This window comes from Hylobates moloch, unplaced genomic scaffold (assembly GCF_009828535.3).
Source record: "Hylobates moloch isolate HMO894 unplaced genomic scaffold, HMol_V3 SCAFFOLD_15, whole genome shotgun sequence".
In the NCBI taxonomy this organism is placed as follows: domain Eukaryota; kingdom Metazoa; phylum Chordata; class Mammalia; order Primates; family Hylobatidae; genus Hylobates; species Hylobates moloch.
Genome location: NW_026652290.1, coordinates 50,004,122 through 50,025,076, shown reverse-complemented (window position 1 = coordinate 50,025,076; position 20,955 = coordinate 50,004,122). Strand labels below are relative to the sequence as shown.

Sequence of the window (20,955 nt, the reverse complement as noted above, 5' to 3'; positions counted from 1 at the left end):
GCCGGCTCCGACCGCGGCCTGTGGGACGCCACCGCGGAGGAGGCTCTGGCACGGCCAAGACGGTGGGCGCCGCGGGCGGGGAGCGGCGGGACCGGCAGGAAGCGCGGGCATTTGCCCTCTCGCCGCCCCTTCTCGAGGTCGGGGAGAGAGGAAAGGAAATGGCCTCGGAGGCGAGCGTGGAGCTGCCCGGGCGTCTGGCCTGACAGCTCCTACCTATGCCTTTCCTCCAGGCCCGGGCCCTCCCAGCACCGAGAGGTGGGCCAGGTTGGGGGCTGCCCTCGCTGGGATCCAGAATGTGACACACACCCCAGAAAAGATACCCCTCCCTCCCCACAGGAAGGCCCGTCTTCCTGGCTATGTTCCTCCCCGCACCTCGTGCGTCTCCACCGCGACGAGGAGGGGGCAGTTTCGTTCCTCAGGCCTGATGCCAGCCTCTGCCCACCTACACCCCAGGCATCCGTTATTGGGCAGAGAACCGGTTTCCCCTCAGCACGGCTGCCTCCCTGGTCAAAGACTCCAAAGTGCCCACAGATCTAAGCAGAAGTCCCTGCCCTCCCAGGAGACCTGGCAAGGCTAGCAGCTCCCAGGAGACCCTGAATCCCTTTGATTCCGTGTCCTGCCAGCAATGACGGGACAAGGGTAGGATGAGAGCAGACACTGACTGGGCCCGGGACAGGTGACTCTCCTCCTACGCCGAGTCCTACGTGTGAATGACTGCCCGGATTAGGTGGGCAAACAAGCCCAGATCTGTTAAGGAGTGAAGTGGCAGAGCTGGGACTCGGCCAGGCTGTGACTCCAGATGCCTGTCCACACGGAGTGGCACTCCCTACTTCTCGGCCGCCCAGCCCGGGCTGGTCCAGCCGCCGATCTCTGGCCCAGAGCAATGGCCTGGTCTCCCGTTCCTTCCTCTCCCTTCCCCCTACCACAGGCCTGGCTTCCCTTCTGAGCCGCCAATCTGCAGCCACACAAAGCCCTGTTTGTTTGCTTTCTCTGCTGCTCCCCCTGGATCCGATGTCTTTCTCAGCTACCTGCCGCCTGGCTTCCTCTCCAAGCTGCCTGCCCAGCCAGCTGAAGGGAAGGAGGGGCGGCCATTGCAGCAAGCCCCGCCTCATGGCAACTCCATCACTCCTTGAATCCACCTCCCCAGTGCAAGGGGCTCCTAGCCTGGGTGGCCTGACCTTCGACAATGGCTTTGGAGCCCCCTCGCAGCATCTTAGAATGTAGGGTGCCAGTTGGGTGGAGCAGGAAAGATGCCTGGGGCAGGGGGAGGGGAGCTGGAGAGGCCCAGCCAGCCTCCCCTCTCCTTTTGTGAGCAAGCCTGTTTTGTTTGTCAATCAGGAAGGCTGCCCCTGCCTTCCCAGCAGCCCACTGGCTGCCAGGAGATAAGGAGATGAATGGGACCAGGAGGGCCTCATCAGAGGAGGTGGAGGAATGATGCCCTGGTTTCATGGCCCTCACCCATCCTCACTCTTTCTGGGGACTCCCAGGTATCCCAGGCACTGTGATGAGAGCTTACAGCCTGCACGGGGGCATCACATGGTGGATGCCCTCAGTGCCCACCCTGGGCAGACGCCTCTGCATGGCAGGCACCCCAGAGTGTGCAGATGTGCGCACCCATGGCAGTGTCGGTAAGCCCTACACAGCCTGAGCGAAAACAGGGCTTTCACAGGCAAAGAAAAATAAATACCCGCATTCCACACCACCTTCTCTACCTGCAGAGTGGAGTCTGCCTTCTCTCCCCTTTCAAATAAAAAAACCCAACACTGATAGGCACAGATATTGCAATCTTGCCTGGCTCCCTCTACCTATGACTCTTTTATCGCACCCTGCCAAGCTGGGTGGCCCAGGGACCTCCTCCTTCCCCTTCCATCCCCTTCTATGCTGAATTTAACCTCCAGGATAAACGCATGATTATGCCCACTTGATAGATGAGGAAAGAGGAGGTTCTAAGGGAAAAAGCCATGAAAAGAAAAACTGCTCTGGTCAGAAGCCAAGCTCATGGCTGTCTGACTGCAAGCCTTCACTTCCCACAAGGTCACAATATTATTTCACAGCCAGGAATTAACTCCCGAATGGATGAGTGACTAACATGGGGAAGGGGGTAAGCAGCAGGCAGGGCCTGGCTTTGGAGCCTGCGGATGTGATTTCTAATCCTAGCTCTGCCACTTGGTTGCTGTGTGACCTCTGGCAGATCCCTTAACCTCTCTGTGCTTCAGTTTCCTTGATAATGGATACAGGGCAGTTAATAAGACTTAGCGAGGACCACCCAATGCCTGGCACAATAGTAGGCACTCAATGCTGGCTTTTCTCCATCCCTTTCAGCATCCAAAGAGACAGATATTCATGTATTAGAGGAACCAGGCCCCTCCCACCAATGCTTTCACTCAGTTGGCCCTCCTGTCAGGAATCCCCCACCTTCCCAACCCCTATAACCATTTCTGGCCCTCTCAGGCAGAGGCCAAGGGCTGTCAAGTTCAGCTCCCCAGGCTCCTGTCCTGCCTGGGAGACCAGGTCCTCTTGGTTTAATTAGCTAGGGCAGGGGCCCCAGGGGACAGTGTCACCCCAAGGGAATAAAGCCAGCTCCGTCCACATCCTGCTGGAGTCAAGAAGAGAGCCACTCAATTAAGTCTGATTTGGCAAAACGTCTGTTTTAGTGCTATTTCGGGCCACGGTGGGGATTTTCTGTGCTTGTCTCAAAGGTATCATAAACCAGATTCCTTCCCGCCTCCCCCACCCCTATCTGTGTTTGAAATGAAAATATTGTTTTTCCTCTGCTCTCTCTCTTTTTTCCTGCTTCTCTTTCCCACCTATCAGAAGGCTGCCAATGAGAGAAAGGGAAAAGGCTGGGCCCCAGGCTGGAGGGTAGCACCTGGGGCTAGGGTGCTCCCACCGCCCACCTGGCCCTGCTGGATCCCCCAGAGAGCAACATGCTGGGGGCTGGAGTTCCCTCAAACAGACTAAAGGGTTTAGTCCTCTCTTTTGCCTTCTCCCCACCTCTGGAAGCCACTTCCTGGGCCCCCCGAGGCCAGGCCTTTTTCTGACTTCTCCTGGGACACACACCGGGTGCCTGGTAGCCTCCCCACCCACAACACACTCCTGCACTTTCTGCCTCTGAGCCTTTGCCTGGGCTGTGCCCTCAGCTGGAAAGACCTCCCCAAAGGCCCTCCCTTAAAGGAGTAGAAAGGCTCGCATCCCTCTTTCTTCCCGCTACCTTTTCCTTCATAGCTCACATTACAAATAAATCCATATCTAGGCAATCATTTCTGTAACGTCTGCTCACCTACCACGCTCTATGCTTCAAACGGGCAGGGGCTCCATCTGCTTGGCCACTGCAGCCTCCCAAGGCAGGGATCTCAACCCTCGGCACATGGACATCAGGGGCCAGCTGATGTGTGGTTCCGGGGGCTGCCTTGTGAGGTAGGATGTTTACCAGCATCCCTTGCCTTTACCCACTAGATGCCAGCAGCACCTCCCCAGCTCAGACAACCAAAAATGTCTCCTGACATGGCCCAGTGTCCCCTGAGACACAAGATCGCCCCCGAATGAGACCCACTGCTCCACAGCCTGGCACAGAGCCCCCTTGAATGAGTGAATACGCGACGACTTTACCCTTCTAATAGAACATGTGATTTTATTTTACCTCTTATCATAATCATATAGAAATTTCATTTTCCCTATCAGAACAGAAGCTTCCAGAAGACAGGCCCATATGACCTCACCTGTGCATCAATGCTATTTGCCCATAGCTATTTGCTGAAGGAATCACTATCAAAGCACCAGAGAGCACCAAACTGAAAGCCAGCTCTGTTTCCCCATCCCTGCCCACCCCAAGCCAGAATGCTGGGTGACTTTCTACAGGAGTTAATCTTCTCTGGGCCTCCTGTCTCTCCAGCTGCTGTAACAATTCTTTGTCCACTTGGGCTCTGGGAGGTTTACAACTTCACATCTCTATGAAGCTGTAGCTCCTAAGAAATCTTTTAGGTGGTTTTTACTTTACATTGTCTGAGAATTCTGATTATCACTAATAGGCACAATATTTACTAAGCACACTATTCTGTGCCCAGGACAGTGGGCTTTAGAGGCCCTATCTCATTTGATCCTCTTAACAACAAAACTATGAAATAGGTACTATTACTTTTGCCTTTTGATGAAGGAGGAAATGGGCTCAGGGAGCTTGAGGAACCTGCCTAAAGACACACAGAGGCAGGCAGTCCTGCTGCCTCCGGCTGGTGAGGAGTCCTCAATCAGGAAACACTTTCTGCTTTCATACTTGAGACTGAAATTCCTTTTTTTTTTTTTTTTTTGAGACAAGGTCTCACTCTGTCACCCAGGCTGGAGTACAGTGGTACGATCATCTTGGCTCACTGCCACCTCTGCCTCCCAGGTTCAGGCAATTCTCCTGCCTCAGCCTCCTGAGTAGCTGGGATTACAGGCGCCCACCACCACGCCCAGCTGTTTTTTTGTATTTTTAGTAGAGACAGGGTTTCACCATGTTTGGCCAGGCTGGTCTTGAACTCCTGGGCTCAGGTAATCCACCCGCCTCGGCCTCCCAAAGTGCTGAGATTACAGGCGTGAGCCACGGTGCCCGGCTAGGACTGAAATTCCTTCTAAAATCAAGCACACCTGGCGCCAGACAGAGGCGGACTTTCCCAGGTGAATAAGGCCTCACAGGACCTCCCCAGCATCAGGCCCCAACAGCCAAGCAGAGAAGCAGCTTTAGATTGCTATAGAAGGGTCTGATTCAAGGAGTAGGGGGGCTTTGGCACCCCTTTCTGGATGCCAAACCTCATAGAGAAGCCTGGCCAGGGTGACCTCCTCCAGCACCAAGCTGGTCCATGAGATCCTTCAGGGCAGGAATAAAAGCAACAATGGAGGAAGGGCCATGCTCTGGCACTTTCTATGTACCTGATGCTAGACTTGAACAAACAACCACCCTATGAGGTAGATTCTATCAGTTCCCCCATTTTACAGATGACAGAACCAAATAAAGGAGATAAATAACTTGGCTAAATTCGCAAGTGGTAAACCCTAGATCTGAACCCAGGCAAAGTCCAAAATACGTATGCATATCCACTATGCTACATTAGAGCTGCATCTCATTCATGGCTATTTTCTCAGTACCCTGGTGTTCTACACGTGATTTATAAATGAATGAATGAATGAGAGTTTGTGGTTATACTGCCACTAAAGTCACAAGTTACTAGATGCTTTCCTGGGGTCCACCTATACCACTGGGGCAAAGTCCCTTTACATACAGAAACTCTGGCCAGAAAACTAGTAATTCTCACTGGCCCCATGTGTAAAAAGACTCACTCAATCCATCTGCCTTGACCTGGCTAGAAAAGAAACAAGCACCAAATTCCTCATTTTGGCCAATGTTATTACAGGTAAGGGTTAGATGTGACCTGGCATGAATGGAAGAAGAATAATAATAGGCCGGGCATGGTGGCTCACCTCATGCCTGTAATCCCAGCACTTTGGGAGGCTGAGGAGGGTGGATCACCTGAGGTCAGCAGTTCAAGACCCGCCTGGCCAATATGGTGAAACCCCCGTCTCTACTAAAAATAAAATTAGCCAGGCATGGTGGTGCGTACCTGTAATCCCAGCTACTAGGGAGGCTGAGGCAGGAGAATTGCTTGAACCCAGGAGGCAGAGGTTGCAGTGAGCCGAGGTCGAGCCACTGCACTCCAGTCTGGGCGACAGAGCAAGACTCCTGCTCAAAATAATAATAATAATAATAGTGATCTCTTCTACATACAAAGCATTTTAGCAATAAAAATAACTGCCCAAGGCTGGGTGCAGTGGCTCACGCCTGTAATCCTAGCACTTTGGGAGGCTGAGGCAGGCGGATCATGAGGTCAGGAGTTTGAGACCAGCCTGACCAGCATGGTGAAACCCCGTCTCTACTAAAAATACAAACATTAGCAGGGCATGGTGGTGCACACCTGTAGTCCCAGCTACTCAGGAGGCTGAGGCAGGAGAATCAATCACTTGAACCCGGGAGGCAAAGGTTGCAGTGAGCCGGGATCGCACCACTGAACTCCAGCCTGGGCGACAGAGCGAAACTCCATCTCAAAAAACAAACAAACGAAACAAAAAACAACTGCCTAACAGCCCAGCAATGATATCCCAGCTGAGGAAATGTGCACCAGCAACCAGGAGGGGCCTGTTACTATCCTAATTTGTTTATTTATTAATTATTATTATTATTATTATTATTATTTTGAGACTGAATCTTGCTCTGCCACCCAGGCTAGAGTGCAGTGGCACGATCTTGGCTCATTGCAACTTCCGCCCCCACCCCCAAGGTTCAAGTGATCCTCCTGCCTCAGCCTCCCAAGTAGCTAGGATTACAGGCACGTGACACTACGCTTAATTTTTGTATTTTTAGTAGAGATGGGTTTCATCATGTTGGCCAGGCTGGTCTCGAACTCCTCACCTCAAATGATCCACCCGTCTTGGTCTCCCAAAGTGCTGGGATTATAGATGTGAGCCACCGCGCCCTGCCTATTATACTCATTTTAAAGGGGAGGGAAATGGAGCCCCACAGTGAGCAGCTGGTACCTGGATTTGAACCCAGGCTGGTGTGACCACAAAGCCTGTTTATGGCCCCAAGCTACAGGACCTCCTTGCTTTCCAGATCACAAAACACAGCAACACTCACTTTTTTTTAAGACAGAGTCTCCTTCACCCAGGCTGGAGTGCAGTGGTGCTATCTTGGTTCACTGCAACCTCCACCTCCTGGGTTCAAGTGATTCTCGTGCCTCAGCCTCCCAAGTAGCTGGAATTACAGGCATGCGCCACCACACCTGGCTAATTTTTGTATTTTTAGTAGAGATGGGGTTTTGCCATGTTGGCCAGGCTAGTCTCAAACCCCTGACCTCAAGTGATCCGCCTGCCTCGGCCTCCCAAAGTGCTGGGATTACAAGTGTGAGCCACGGCACCCCAGCTCACCTTTAGCCCGTTCACATTTTTGACAGAAGAGGAAACTGACCCTTACAGAGGGAAAGTGACTTGCCCGAGGGATGCTGCAGTTAAAACTCAACCACTTTTCCTGATTCCGAATCCAGTGCTCTTTCCCCTACGCCGACCCTATCTCGCCTTCCGGATGAGCAAAGTCTCCAAGAAGGGAACTCTAGGAGGCGAACCCAAGCTCCATGGATTCTGCGTGTTCTCCCTCAAGCCCCCTGACCATGGGCCTGTAGACGCTCTGAGCATGCCCGCTGCCCCTGTTCTATCAGCTGTCTCCACGGGGTGCCTGGCTTCTCACGCCCAAGGAGTGGGTAACTTGGGTCCACAGACCATCAGTCCAAGAGCAGTCCACTCTCCCCCCATTTACAGATGAGACCGAGGCCAGAGAGGAAAGGAAGATTCCCCAGCAGTCCTGGCTCCCCACCATAGTGCCTAACACATGGCTTCCCTGCCCCTCACCCCATGCTCGTCTGCTCCAACCTCCCCTCCTGCCTCTGCACAGCATTCTGGGCACCTTCTGTCCCCCAGCCTGATCACTTTGTGCAGAAAGCGGATGCTCAACTAGCCAGGCGTGGTGGTGGGCGCCTGTAATCCCAGCTACTTGGGAGGCTGAGCCAGAGAATTGCTTGAACCCAGGAGGCGGAGGTTGCAGTGAGCTGAGATCGCGCCACTGCACTCCAGCCTGGGTGACAGAGCAAGACTCCATCTCAAAAAAAAAAAAAAAAAAAGAAAAGAAAAGAAAGAAAGAAACCGGATGCTCATCGTCCACCTGGCCCCTAGACTTCAAGGGTGCGAAGCCTGGACCACAAGCTTGCTCCTGTCTGGGGCCATGCGAGCATGGAGCCGAGCAAGAGAACACTCAGGGTTGTCTGCTGGACAGACGAAGGAAGGCATGGCCGATGGTGGTGGGAGCCGATGCGCCTGGCTGCTTTCCTTCCTGGCCCTAAGCACACTCTTCATACTCTCCAGCAGCAGCAGCAGGAACTTCTCCCCCGCTCCTTGTCGTCCCCCTACTTCCATCTCTCCCTGTCCCTGCTCACCACTCCCCAGGTCCCCCACCCCCACTCCACCTCTCTGCCCTCATGTTTTTCTCTTCACCATCTCTCCCCTCCCCGGCTCTGTCCCCCCACCACACACACACACACACACACACACACACACACACACACACACAAACTTCACATGGGTTCAAGAACCAGTGGAGCAAAATCTGTCCTTTGCCAGCCAAGCCCCAGCCTGTACCTCCAGCCCTGCCTCCCACCCTGCCTCCCCCTCCCTGGTGTCACATTCCAATCTCAGATCCCCAGTGACCCACCAGGAACAGGGCACAGCTCTGCCTCAATCACTGGGGAACAGGACGAGCCAGTTTCTCCCAGCCCCCTCAGGAAGCAGCCTGGGGAAGCTGCCCGCCACCCCTCCCTGCCCCCCCACCCCACCAAGCCCCTCACCCCACTCATCTAAAGGCTGACAGCATAAGATCCACACAGACCTGAGCATGCCCTTCCTAAGGATCAAAGGGGCCCATGGGAGACAATGTCGGGGCTCTCACACTCTCCATCTCACCTGGCCCTCCTGCCAGGAAGCATTTCTGAGCGTCCTGTGTTCTAGGCCTCGCCCTTGGCACTGGGCGGGAGAGAGCAAGGAGACGTGCTTTCAGGCCTCGATGCTCCAGCCTCATGGGGAGGACAGACACTGGCAGAATTGCCGATAATTCCGTGATAAACACTACGCCACGAGTATAGACAAAGGGAGATGACTCATTCTGCCTCGGAGGTCAGAGGAGGAGGAAACAGGACGTCTGTTTTGGTCTGGGGCGTCAGGGAGGAAGGTGAAGGGCATCCCAGGTGGAAGGAACAGCCCAGCCCGATGCACAGAGGCAAGGATGCACATGGCTGCACCTTAACAAGGAGGTGCCAGCTGTGGCTGGAGGGGACAGGACTCAATGAGGACAGGGCAGGCAGAGGACACCAGAAATGGCCCTGGGCAGCATGGGAAGAACTACAGGTGGGACCTTTATTCATAAGGCAGCAGGAGCCACTGGAGGTTATCTGCTAGGTTTAGAACGATCGCTGTGACAGTGCTGCTGGCCAGCGCCTGGGAGGGGACAGGATGGAGGCAGGGAGGCCAGTGAGGAGGTCCCAGCAACAGCCCAACCTCTTCCGCCACCATTCTTTCTGAGCCAAGTCCTCCCCTCTTGGCTACAGCACACAGGCCACATCCCTTCCAGCCTCCGAAGACTTGCTCTGCTCACTGTGTTCCCTCTGCCAGGAATGCTCCTCTCATTCTTACCTCGCCGTGCCTGAAGCACCTGCTCAAAGGCCTCTCCTCCAGGAAGCCTCCAGCTCTGGTCGAGGCCTTGGCTATGAGCTGGGTCCCAATCACCCACTGGGCTGTGACCTTCTTGTGGTCAAGTGCAAGGGATGCTTCCTGCTTGGACCCCGACATTAAGCACAGAACTTTGGAAACAGTAGGTCCTTGGAAAATCCCTGTTCCCTTGGGCCCAGCGCCCAGGTGCCTCTCCCACAGAGACGTTGCTGTGTGCACACCGTTGCTGTGGCACCTCCTCCCTCCCTGTGGAGCCACACATTGGATAGGGGAGGAAAAAGACACCCATGCCATGGCCACAGGCAGCTGTTAAAAGCAATGCATTTCAAACATGGGCTGCCATGGAGATAGAATAGCAATAATAATACAATAATAACAGCAGCAATCAGCATTTATTGGCATAAGCACTGCTCTAAACTTCATATGGATTAACTCACTGCCTCTTCACTTCAGTACCGTGAGGTCTGTACTATTATTCTCCTGATTGTAAAGATGGGGACACTGAGGCACAGAGAGGTAAATGGCCTGTTCGGTATGTGGTGGAGCCAGGAATCAACCCAGAACTAGCCCTGAAGGACTTCGCCACACAACCAACCTCTCCAAGACAAACGGAGAGGAAAAAGGAAGCTGCCGAGTAAGAGCCCACAGTGTGTCCTCACTTGGGGAAAAAGAAAACTATGCATGGATTGGTATATGTGATATATACATGCATTAAGTGAGTAACAAAAAGTCTGGAAGGATACATTCAAACTATTAACTGGGGTTACCTGCAGGGAGGGTGCCGAGGGAACTTTTACTTTTACTACATATATTTCTGGTTTATTTGCATTTTTCACCCAACTATCCAAGTGTTACTTGAGTAGTTTAACATGGGAGGAATTATTAGGGTTGCAATTAACATTTGTTGCATGAGTAGATGGCAAATTCATTTCCTAGGCTTGTTTTTTTCAAATTCTGGGTATGACCCATCAGTGGATTGCAAAATTAATTTCGTGGGTAGCAAGCAGTAATTAAAAAAAAAACCCAAATACACTAGAACAAAAAGTATTACAGACCAGCAGACACAGTAAGGGAGTTATTTCAGTAAACTTTTGTTTCAGCTATATACAGTATGACCTGTGTAGTTACCTACAATGTATTTCTCACTATAGGTCACGGGCAAGAGTTTGAAAGCCATTGGTCTAGGCTTGGGAGTCTAAAGAGGAGTAAGGCTGGGTGCAGTGACTCACTCCTGTAATCCCAGCACTTTGGGAGGCCAAAGAAGGAGGATCGCTTGAGCCCAGGACTTCAAGACCAGCCATGGCAAGACCCCTGTCTCTAGAAAAAAAAAAAAAAAATTAAAATTAGCTATGTGTGGTGTCGGGCGCCTGTGATCCCAGCTACTCAGGAGACTGATGCCGGAGGATCGCTTGAGCCATGGAGGTTGAGGCTGAAGTGAGCCGTGTCTGTGCCAAGGCACTCCAGCCTGGGCCACACAGCAAGACCCTGTCTCAAAAAAAAAGAGGAGTAAGACAGGGTCCTTGCCTACGAGAGCCCCACAGTCTAGTGGAAGAGAAAGGCAGCTCCAGTACCCGAGTTCCCTTTATCTCCGCAGAAGCCAGAGGGATGCTAGGCTGGCGGGAAAGGTCCTATTTTGCCCACTCCACAGTTGGCTTCTGGGGCCTGGATCTTGCCTTGATACATTCTCCTCCTCTCCAAGGCTTTTGCTTGTGAGAGGTTTTGCCAGAGTTATGGGGCTGAGCCTGCCCTGAGATCAGAATGATGTGTCCACTTCTGTGTCATGCAAAAGGCCACTTCTCCTTGCTCCTGGGCCCTGAATATACCGACTCGCCTGTCAAGAGGGGGAGGGGTGGGAAACTAGAAGATTCCTTTCCAGCTTCTAGATCCCGAGGGCCACGTCCCAGTGAAGCCTCTGAAAACCCAGCTGTGTGGTCAGCAGGGAGGGGCCACCATTCAGTCTGCAGCGAGGGCTGCCCCCCACCTGGGGTGGGCCTGACCCTGAGCAGAGCGAGGTCTGTATGGAGAATGGAGGGGGGCAAGCGCAGGAAGAGAAGCAGAGCCCCCAGCTCGGGGCTCCCATCACGCTGGCGCCTCCACATCAGAGCTAGCCTAACCCACCCCCGCCTCTCCTCCCAGGGCAGCAGACAACTAAAAAAAGATAAAATAAAAAGAAGTAATTCCCCTGCTCTGACGTCAGCGCGAGGTCTTAACAGCCCAGCAGCGGCATGAAACTGGATTGCAACCAGATGTAATGCCCTTGAATTCTCAACACACTACTGCATTGGAAAAGACATAAAAGGGGGGCGGTGGGCAGTATTGGTGGGAGGAACCGTGCAGGTCCCGAGTGGGTCCCTGAATCTGGGCCCGCCGAAACCGCGGGGAAGGCGGCGCGGGAGGGAGTGCGCCGCGCGGAGCAGCGCCCGTCCGGCTCCGCCATTCAGGCGCGCGCGGCCTCCCCTCCCCCAGTCCCCACCGGCGCATTGTTACACTCGCTCCCATCCATTCAGAGCCCGAGGCCCGCCGCGCTCCCGCCAGCCCGGGCTCCGCGCAGGAGAACACCGCTGCAGCCCGCACTCCGGCCCCTGCGTGGACTGGATAACGACCAAGAGCGCCAAGAAGGAAAACTGCTCGCCGGGAAAACGGGCGCCCCAGGAAGCTGGGGCCGCGACGGCCTAGGGCCTGGCTGGTGTTTCGCTTCCCCTCCGCCCCACCACGGAGGCCCCTGGCGCGACCAGGCTCCAAATGTCACCCTCGCGTCCTGCCACCCCTTGTCCCCGCCGCACTCGGCCCCCATGTCCTCCTCCCGGGTTCCCTGCCTTCAAGGCGCGTGAGGGGGGGGGCCGGCATCGAAAAGGGCGGCGGGCTGCGCCGCTGTCTGTGGGGCGCCAGGCTCGCGTGTCCGGGGCCCCCGCCCGTGACGTCATCCCCGAAGGGCCCGTGCCTCCCGGGCCTGGCCGCTACTGAGCTCCCCAGGTCGCGGGAGCCGCTTCCTGCCCGGCCTCGGGGCCTGCGCACAGGCCCCGGCGCCACTGCCCGGGTGGGGACACCGCAGAGAGCCCGCGCACCCCATCTCGCCACGCACGGCCTTCGCCGCCCCTCCTGGCCCTGACTCCCACGCGACGGCCACGCCGGGCCCGGGTCACGCATGGGGAAGTTAGCTCCCCGCCCCCCACCTCGGACGCACTCACAAAGCTCACCTCCGCCCCCGGCGCCGCGTCAATGCCCCCCACGTCCCCACCCCACGCTCCGCAAACACTCCGCGCCTCGGCGCACGCAGAGCCCTTGCCACACTCGGACTCGCCCCTCGCGCCCCCATCCGACCTCAGCTGGCCGCACATCCCCCAGAAGACCCTCAGCCGCGGCGCAGGGCGCCCCCACCCTGCAGCTCCCCAGACGTCCATCCGGTGACCTCTCGCACCCCCCACACCACACAAAGCAAGGACCCCGCGGACCCCACATCTCCACCCACCGCGCGCGCTCGGCCCCCGAACCCGCCTTGGCTCATCATCCGGCCCAGGATCCCGACGCCTCGCGCCGCCCCCGCCCCGGGGCAGCATCCACTGCGCCCCCCGCGCCCCGGCGCTCGCTGCTCACCTTGGCGCCCGCGCTCACTCGGGGGCCCTGGGTCTGCCGCTGCGACTTTGCGGCCCGGAGGCCTGGGTGGCCATGGGGGTCGGGGAGCGGCGGCCCGGCCGGCCCGCGGCCAGGCAGGAAGGAGGGTGGGCCGCGGCGCCCCCTCCTCGCGCCGGCGCTCGGGCCGCGGGCAGGGCGGCCTGCTCGGCTCGCCTCTCGCCCTCGCTGCACTCGCTCTCCCACTCGTCTCTCGGAGCCCAGCCGCGGGCGGGGGCGGCGCCCGGAGGCGCGGGGAGCGGGCGGCGTGGGGACCGGGCCCTGGCCGAGCACCCGGCCGGGCCTCCTGGTGTCCGCGGGTGCCGCGGGGAAATGCGATCCCCTCCGCACAGGAAGAGCGGGCGGGCGGGCGACGCGCGGGGGGAGAAGGAGAGCGAGAGCGCGAGGAAAAAAGTTCCCGGGCGGCCTGGCTGCGCTCGCTCGCGGCCCCGGGCGCCAGGTGGGCCGTGCGCGCCCCGACAGCACCCCCTGGCGGTCCGCGCGCCCTACTGCGCGCCCCCCGCCCGCCGGCCTGCGGGAGGGGGCCTCTGCGGTGGGATCCCGGTGCGGCCTGGGAGGACTCTAGAGTCCAGCTACAGGAACTTCCAGCGTCAGGCCAGGCCCCCACCCTCACCCCACCATTAGCCCTCACCTGTGCCCACTTCTTTACAGTCTGAGAAACATTTTCGATTTCAAAACTCCATTGGCTTCATGTAAACTTCATTTACTGGGCACCTGGCACCTTGCTGAGTCTTGAGGAAATCAGCAGAGACAATGCGGTCCCTGCTGTCATGGAGCTGGCATCCTGGTGGGAAGAGACAGACAGCAAACAAATGCTTAGATACATGACGAAGATAATTTTAGAGCAGTAAGTGCTAAGAAGAAAATTAGCAGGTGAAGTGACGGCTAGGGCTCTTTGGCTGGGGGAGAGAGAAGGAGGCCTGTCTGTGCAAAGATCTAAATAGCAAGAGGAACCGCCATGGGTAGAGTCTGGGAAGAGCATTTTGTTCTTTTAGAGGCAGGGTCTTGCTGTGTTGCCCAGGCCGAACTTGAATTCCTGGCCTCGAACAGTCCTCCCACCTCAGCCTTCTGAGTAGCTGGGACTACAGGGGTCTGTCCTCCTGGGAAGAGCATACTTGGCAGAAAGAACATCAAGTGCAAAGGTCCTGAGGCAGGAGAGAACTTGGTAAGTGGAATTGTGAGGAGGCCGTGAGCAAGGGGACAAGTAATGGGCACACTGAAGTCAGAGCCATAACAGGAGGGCCAGAGCCTGCAGGGCTGCAGAGAGCCCAGTGAGGAATTTGTTTGCAATTCTAGTGCAAGGAAGGTGGCCACTGGCAGACTTTAAACAGAGGCATGTTGAATGAGTGAGTCCTTGCATGAAACAAGTTACAGACCTCTGAGCAATTTCACGCCTAGGTCTCTACTTGCCATAGCTCAGGTGGGAGCTCACTGCCACCTGCTTGGGAAGCCTCTCAGCCCCACCCAGCCTCTAGGGTCTGTGGGACATGACTCCATTAATAGCCCCATCAAAGCCTCCCTCATTTGCCCTTTGGCTGGGCAGAGGGGAGCTGGTCAAGGCATCAGAACTTGTGGGTGACCTGGGACAAGTGAGTCCCTCATCTGCAAAATAAGGTATTGTGATAGGTGGGGGGCCCTCACTCTGTCCCAGGCCTGCTGTGCCCCTTCTGTGCATGGTCTCATTAGATCCCGGTGCCCCCTCTGTGAGGTCAGCTCAATCACATTTTGTGGATGAGGAAACAGGTGCAGGGTGGTGAAGTCCCCTCTCCAGGTTCTCAAGCTACAGGACAGAATCAATACAGGTCCCCACAGTCCTTCCTACTGGACTTGGCTACCCATCTCCCAGGGTGAATGTCAAGAGCAAGACAGAGCTGGATCCCAGTGTGAACTGTATCGTTTTAAGCTTGTTTTAAGCACAGTTTCTGGATGACAGATCTGGTTTATTTTTATTTATTTATTTATTTATTTATTTTTGAGACGGAGTTTTGCACCTATTGCCTCGGCTGGAGTGCAATGGCACGATCTTGGCTCACCACAACCTCTGCCTCCCAGATTCAAGCAATTCTCCTGCCTCAGCCTCCCAAGTAGCTAGGATTACAGGCATGCACCGCCACACCCAGCTAATTTTGTATTTTTAGTAGAGACAGGGTTTCTCCATGTTGGTCAGGCTGGTCTTGAACTCCTGACCTCAGGTGATCCGCCTGCCTCAGACTCCCAAAGTGCTGAGATTTCAGGCATGAGCTACCACGCCTGGCAAATCTGGTTTCTAAATGTGGCTCCTCTGTGCCCAGCTGGGTGGCTTTGGGCAAACTACTTGCTGAGCCTCAGTTTCCTCATCTGTAGAATGGGGATAATAGTACCTACCTCGTGGGTCTGTTGAGAGGATTGAATGAGGTACATGTGGAAAGCATTTAGCTCACAGCCTGGCATGCAGTAAGTGCTGTTACTGCTTTAAGATGCTGGATTAATGGGAACAGTCTCTGTCATCCATCTAGGGCCCCCAATCTCCACCCCGAGCTGGTCTCCTGCCCTCCCTGCCTTACCTTAACCTGCTCCTGAGTGGAGCCTAAGGGAAGGCTGGTTCTAGGGACCCCAATGGGAGGCAAGACAAGGAGGCCTTGCTGGGATATTTCTGGTTCCCACACAGGGGTCTCCAAGACTAGCTTCTCCACCTGGAGAGGGCGGGAGACCAGCTGGAACCCCAAAGAGAGTCAATTTTCTGGCCTTGGAATTAGGTATTTTTTGTTTTGAAAATTCTTTGGTATCAAGTTTTCATGACTGGGGGCACTGGACCCTGTACGCAGAGCCTGGCCTCTTTGGGAGCCATAGCTCAGGCACCACTCAAGGAAGCACATTTGTTCAAGGGATTAGCATTCCTGGATGTCAGTTCAGCGAAGGGTTGGAGGAGGTGGCGATTGAGCCAGACCTCAGAGGATGGGCAGAAAGGGAGCCCTGGGTCGCAAAGGGGATGGGTGTCCCAGAGAGTGAGAGGAGGAAGGAATATGCAGGCAGATGGAAGAGGGTGTGCGGACAAGGTACTAACAACTGCCTTTGTGTGTGAGTGTGAGTGTGTGTGTATGTGTGTGTGAGACAGGGTCTCACTCTGTTGCCAAGGCTGGAGTGCAATGGTGCAATCATAGCTGACTGCAGCCTCAAACTCCTGGATTCAAGCAGTTCTCCCACCTCAGCCCCCTGAGTAGCTGGGACCACAGGCATACACCACTATGCCTGGCCAATTTATTTTTTATAGAGATGGCATCTTGCTATGTTGCCCAGGCTGGTCTTGAATTCTGGGCTTAAGTGATCCTCCTGCCTTGGCCTCCCAAAGTGCTGGAATTACAAGTGTGAGCCACCATGCCTGACCAGAACTGCCACTTTTGAGTACCTACTGTGTGCCAGGTGCCTAGGGATGTTGTAACAAATTCCACAAGTGACTTAAAATAACAAAAATTTATTTATTTATTTATTTACTTACTTACTTACTTATTTATTTATTTATGACAGAATCTTGCTCTGTTGCCCAGGCTTGAGTGCAGTGGCTCAATCTTGGCTCACTGTAACCTCTGCCTCTCGGGTTCAAGTGATTCTCGTGCCTCTGCCTTCCGAGTAGCTGGGACCACAGGCACATACCACACCACCATGCCTAGCTAATTTTTGTATTTTTTGTGGAGAGTGGGTTTCACCATGTTGCCCAGGCTGGACAGATTTATTCTTTACAGTTCTGGAGGTCAGAACTCCAAAATCAGTTTCACTGGGCTAAAGCCAAGGTGTGGGCTAGGCTAGCTCTCCTGGCGCCTCCAGGAGAGAATCTGTTCCTTGCCTTTTCCAGTTTCTGGAGGTTGCCTGTGTTTCTCAGCTTGTGACCCCTTGGTGACCTCCAGAAGCTAGAACAGGCAAGAAAACAATTGCTTCCATTGTCCCAGCTCCTACTTCCTCCCTTGACCTTCCTGCCTCTGCTCATGAGGACCCTTGTGATTCCATTCCGGGCCACCTGGATAATCCAGGCTAATCCCTCCATCTCAAGAAGACTCTTAATTTATTTAATCACATCTGTAAGGACCCTCTGAATGCTGCCTTGCCACAACTCATTTTACAGATAGGAAAATCAAGTCTCAGAGAGGTGAAGTCACTGATCCAAAGTCACACAGCAGGTGAGTTTAGTCACCCATTTCATGCATGGAGAGCCCACTGTGGGTCAGACACTGGGTTAGACCCTGGGTTGCAATGTGAAAGTTACCCGTTAAGACTGCTGTGGTGCCCAGGCATGCAGAGTAATGACCTAGTCCTGTCAAGGAATTAGGGAAGGCTTCCTGGAGGAGGTGATTGGTGAGTTGAGCTTTCAAGAGTGATTTTCCTCTGCCTGCTTTAACCAGGGGAGGCTTCTGAACAAACGAGGGCCCTTCCAGAGGAGGACAGCCATAGGCCTAACCATCCTGAGACTGCTCTGAATGATGCTGGCTGAGAGGGCTCAGTCTTCTCAGAAGAGAACTAGGAACTGATCAGGGATCACTGTCAGCAGAGCTAGCCCCAAGATACTTCTTCTGCTGACCCTGCTTGTCATCCTTAGTTGCACACGGGTAGGAGGGTGAGCAGGGGTGTGCACACTGTGCAATGCAGAGGCCCAGTAAAGTCAGTGTTGGGGCAGAGTCTCAGACTTGCAGCTCAAAGGCCGAACTCAGGCTGCTAGGTTTGTTTTGATTGGAAAGCAGAGCAAAAAGTGAAAATTTTGAAGTTGACATACATTGCCAGGTGCAGTGGCTCATGGCTGTAATTCCAGCACTTTGGGAGGCCAAGGCCGGAAGATCACTTGAGCCCAGAGTTCGAGGCTAGCCTGGGCAACATAGTGAGACCTCATCGCTACAAAAAAATAAAGTTGTTGTTGTTTTTTTTTTTTTTTAAATTAGCCAGGTATAGTGGTGCATGTCTGTAGTCCCAGCTACTTGGAAGGCTGAGGTGGGAGAATCGCTTGAGCCAGGGAGGTCAAGTCTGCAGTGAGCCATGACAGTGCTACTGCGCTCCAGCCTGGGGGACAGAGTGAGACCCCGTCTCAAAAAAAAAAAATAAGAAAAAGAGAGAAAGGGAAGAAAGAAAAGAAAGGAAAGAAAGAAAGATAAAGAAAGAGAAAGAGAAAGAAAATAAATATCTTTAAGGAATCTAGGTTCTTGGGGGCCCCACCACTACCTATTGCTCTATACCCTCATTTAAATCACCTGGCTGACCAACCCCCCAGCACACCCCAACACACACACACACACACACACACACACACACACACACACACACACAGAGCCTTGGGTTTCAGACACCTTCCCCCCAGGGTTCTTAACACTCACATCTGTGTGGCCTTGAACTTCCTGTCTGTTTTCTCATAGGTCAAAAGGAGATCATGTTTCCTGCCTGGAGGAGAGGCCCTGGTGGGCTGGAATAGGGGAAAGCGGAGGGGGTGTATTTCAGGATAGAGTCCTGCACCCTGCCAGGGACCAGGCTTATCCTTGGCTCACTCAATAGGATGCAAGGGCGTTTACTGTGGCCAGGTGATTCCCGCAGCTGCTGTCTCACTAGGTAGACACCCGCATTTCAATAGCCTCCTTGTTCAGATGAGGAAACACACTTAGGGAATGAAGTCACTTGCCCAAGATCACACAGTCATACTTAGAGTAGGGATTCTCCTGGCCTGAGCTCCTACCCACGCTGCCGCGGCGCCTCCTATGCGATGAAAACTGGATGGAGGCACCGGGCTGTTCTTACAGAGCCCAGGCAGAGTGTGAGCGTGCAGCAGGACTCCCATTAGCAAGCACGTAGCTAGTACTTATTTGGCACCTACTATGTGCATTTCAGTCTTCTTATCTCCATTTTGCAGAGAACATAGAGGCCTAGAGAGGGGAGGAAACTCTCCCAGAATACCTTCTTCTGTGTAGGTAGCTGTCAGCCAGGCTCTCTGCTTAGACAGTAACAGAGGAATGAGATGGAAAATCAGAACTTCTGCCCCAGCTCTGCCACCGTGCCACCAATAGCACGGCCTTGAGTACCTCCTCACCCTCTTCGAGACTCCGGTTTCTAACAGGAGGAGTGTAGCAATCCATGCCTCCTGGGCTTATGAGGATTTAAAACAGTTCAACATTGTAGAACTCTGGACCACCAACTGTTGCTGCTCCCCCTCACCCCATCAGCCTCCAGCACTTCTACAGAGAAGACAAATGTGAATGTGAACCTTTCTTTTGTAGGTCTTGTGAGTGCCCAGAGCCCTGTGGCAAGAAGCCTCTGCCAGGGAAAGGGATGCGGGGAAGTGGAGGCAGTGATGGGGAAGCAGAGCCAGGAGAGACCCTTGGGCTTCCTTCCTTCAAGGCCTCTGGTCTCTAGCAGAGAGAAGAGAGGGAGCAGGTGAGAGCCCCGCTTAGCTCCAGGCAATTTTTTTTTTCAGACAGGATCCCGCTCTGTCACCCAGGCTGGACTGCAGTGGCACAATCATGACTCACTGCAGCCTCAACCTCCCAAGCTCAAGCAACGCTCCCATCTCAGCCTCCCAAGTTGCTCAGACTACAGGTGCACGCTATCACGCCCAGCTAATTTTTGTATTTTTTGTAGAGATGGTTTTTTGCCATGTTGCTCAGGCTGGTCTTGAACTCCTGAGTTGAGTGATCTGCCTTGCCTACCTTGGCCTCCCAAAGTGCTGGGATTACAGGCATGAGCCACTGTGCATGGCCAACTCCAGGCAAATTTGATCACCACAGAGAGGGGAATTCTGTCCAGTTCCAGGGATGCCCCTTAAGGGGTCCCAGACCAGCTGGGCCAGAGCCAGACAGGCCTCACTAAGATCTTCCATTTCATTCATTCAATACATATTTATCGAGCCCAACCTCATTCTTTTTTTTTGTTTTTGTTTTTGTTTTAGTTTTTTGGGATGGAGTCTCGCTTTGTCACCCAGGCTGGAGTGCAGTGGCACAGTCTTGGCTCACTGCAACCTCCGCCTCCCGGGTTCAAGCAATTCTCTGCCTCAGCCTCCTGAGTAGCTGGGATTACAGGCGCCTGCCACCACGCCCGGCTAATTTTTGTATTTTTAGTAGAGACGGGGTTTCACTATGTTGGCCAGGCTGGTCTTGAACTCCTGACTTTGTGATCCACCCGCTTCGGCCTCCCAAAGTGCTGGGATTACAGGCATGAGCCACTGCGTGCAGCCGAGCCAAACCTCATTCTAGATTCCATCTCCAGGAATAATGATGTGGGACCCACCACACAGCCCCTACAGTCTGGCAAGTGAGACAGACATTGAACCCACTCTAAAGGAGGGTCTCATTATCCCAAGAAAAAGACCACTTTGACCACAAGTCAAAGCTCTGGGAACCAACATTTCTTAGTAATTGGGAAAAAAAAATGTTTAGTTGGAATTTTGTTTTGAAAAATGAAATTTAAACTATGAAAATATCCACATTTTATCTTCCACAAACAACATTTAGGTTAATATGCTAATTCTTAGATTAATGTGCTAATACTTAGTGTTATGGTTTGACTGTCCCCTCCAAAACTTATGATGAAATTTATTTATTTATTTAATCTTTTTTTTTTTAGATGGAGTTTTGTTCTTGTCACCCAGGCTGGAGTGCAATGGCATGATCTCGGCTAACTGCAACTCCTGTCTCCTGGGTTCAAGCAATTCTCCTGCCTCAGCCTTTTGAGTAGCTGGAATTACAAGTGCCCACCCCTACACCCAGCTAATTTTTATATTTTTAATAGAGACAAGATTTCACCATGTTGGCCACGATGGTCTTGAACTCCTGACCTCAAGTGATCCGCCCTTCTTGGCCTCCCAAAGTGCTGGGATTACAGTGGTGAGCCACCATGCCCGGCTGACTTATGATGAAATTTAATTGCCATTGTGAAGGTATTAAGAGGTGGGACTATTAAGAAGTGATTAGGGGCCGGGCTCGGTGGCTCACGCTTGTAATCCCAGCACTTTGGGAGGCTAAGGTGGGCGGATCACGAGGTCAGGAGATCGAGACCATCCTGGCTAACATGGTGAAACCCCGTCTC

At 54.0% G+C, this 20,955-nt stretch overlaps 1 protein-coding gene across 2 annotated transcripts in view; it reads right to left on the bottom strand.

Moving 5' to 3' along the window:
• The window catches only part of RAI1 (retinoic acid induced 1), a 162,450-nt gene extending 149,181 nt beyond the window's left edge, over positions 1 to 13,269 (bottom strand). For both annotated transcript variants that reach the window (XM_032177425.2, XM_032753648.2), the window contains exon 1: positions 12,892 to 13,269. The gene's annotated coding sequence lies outside the window, so the exon portion shown is untranslated. The remainder of the gene's footprint in view (positions 1 to 12,891) is intronic.
• Positions 13,270 to 20,955: the final 7,686 nt, after the last annotated feature.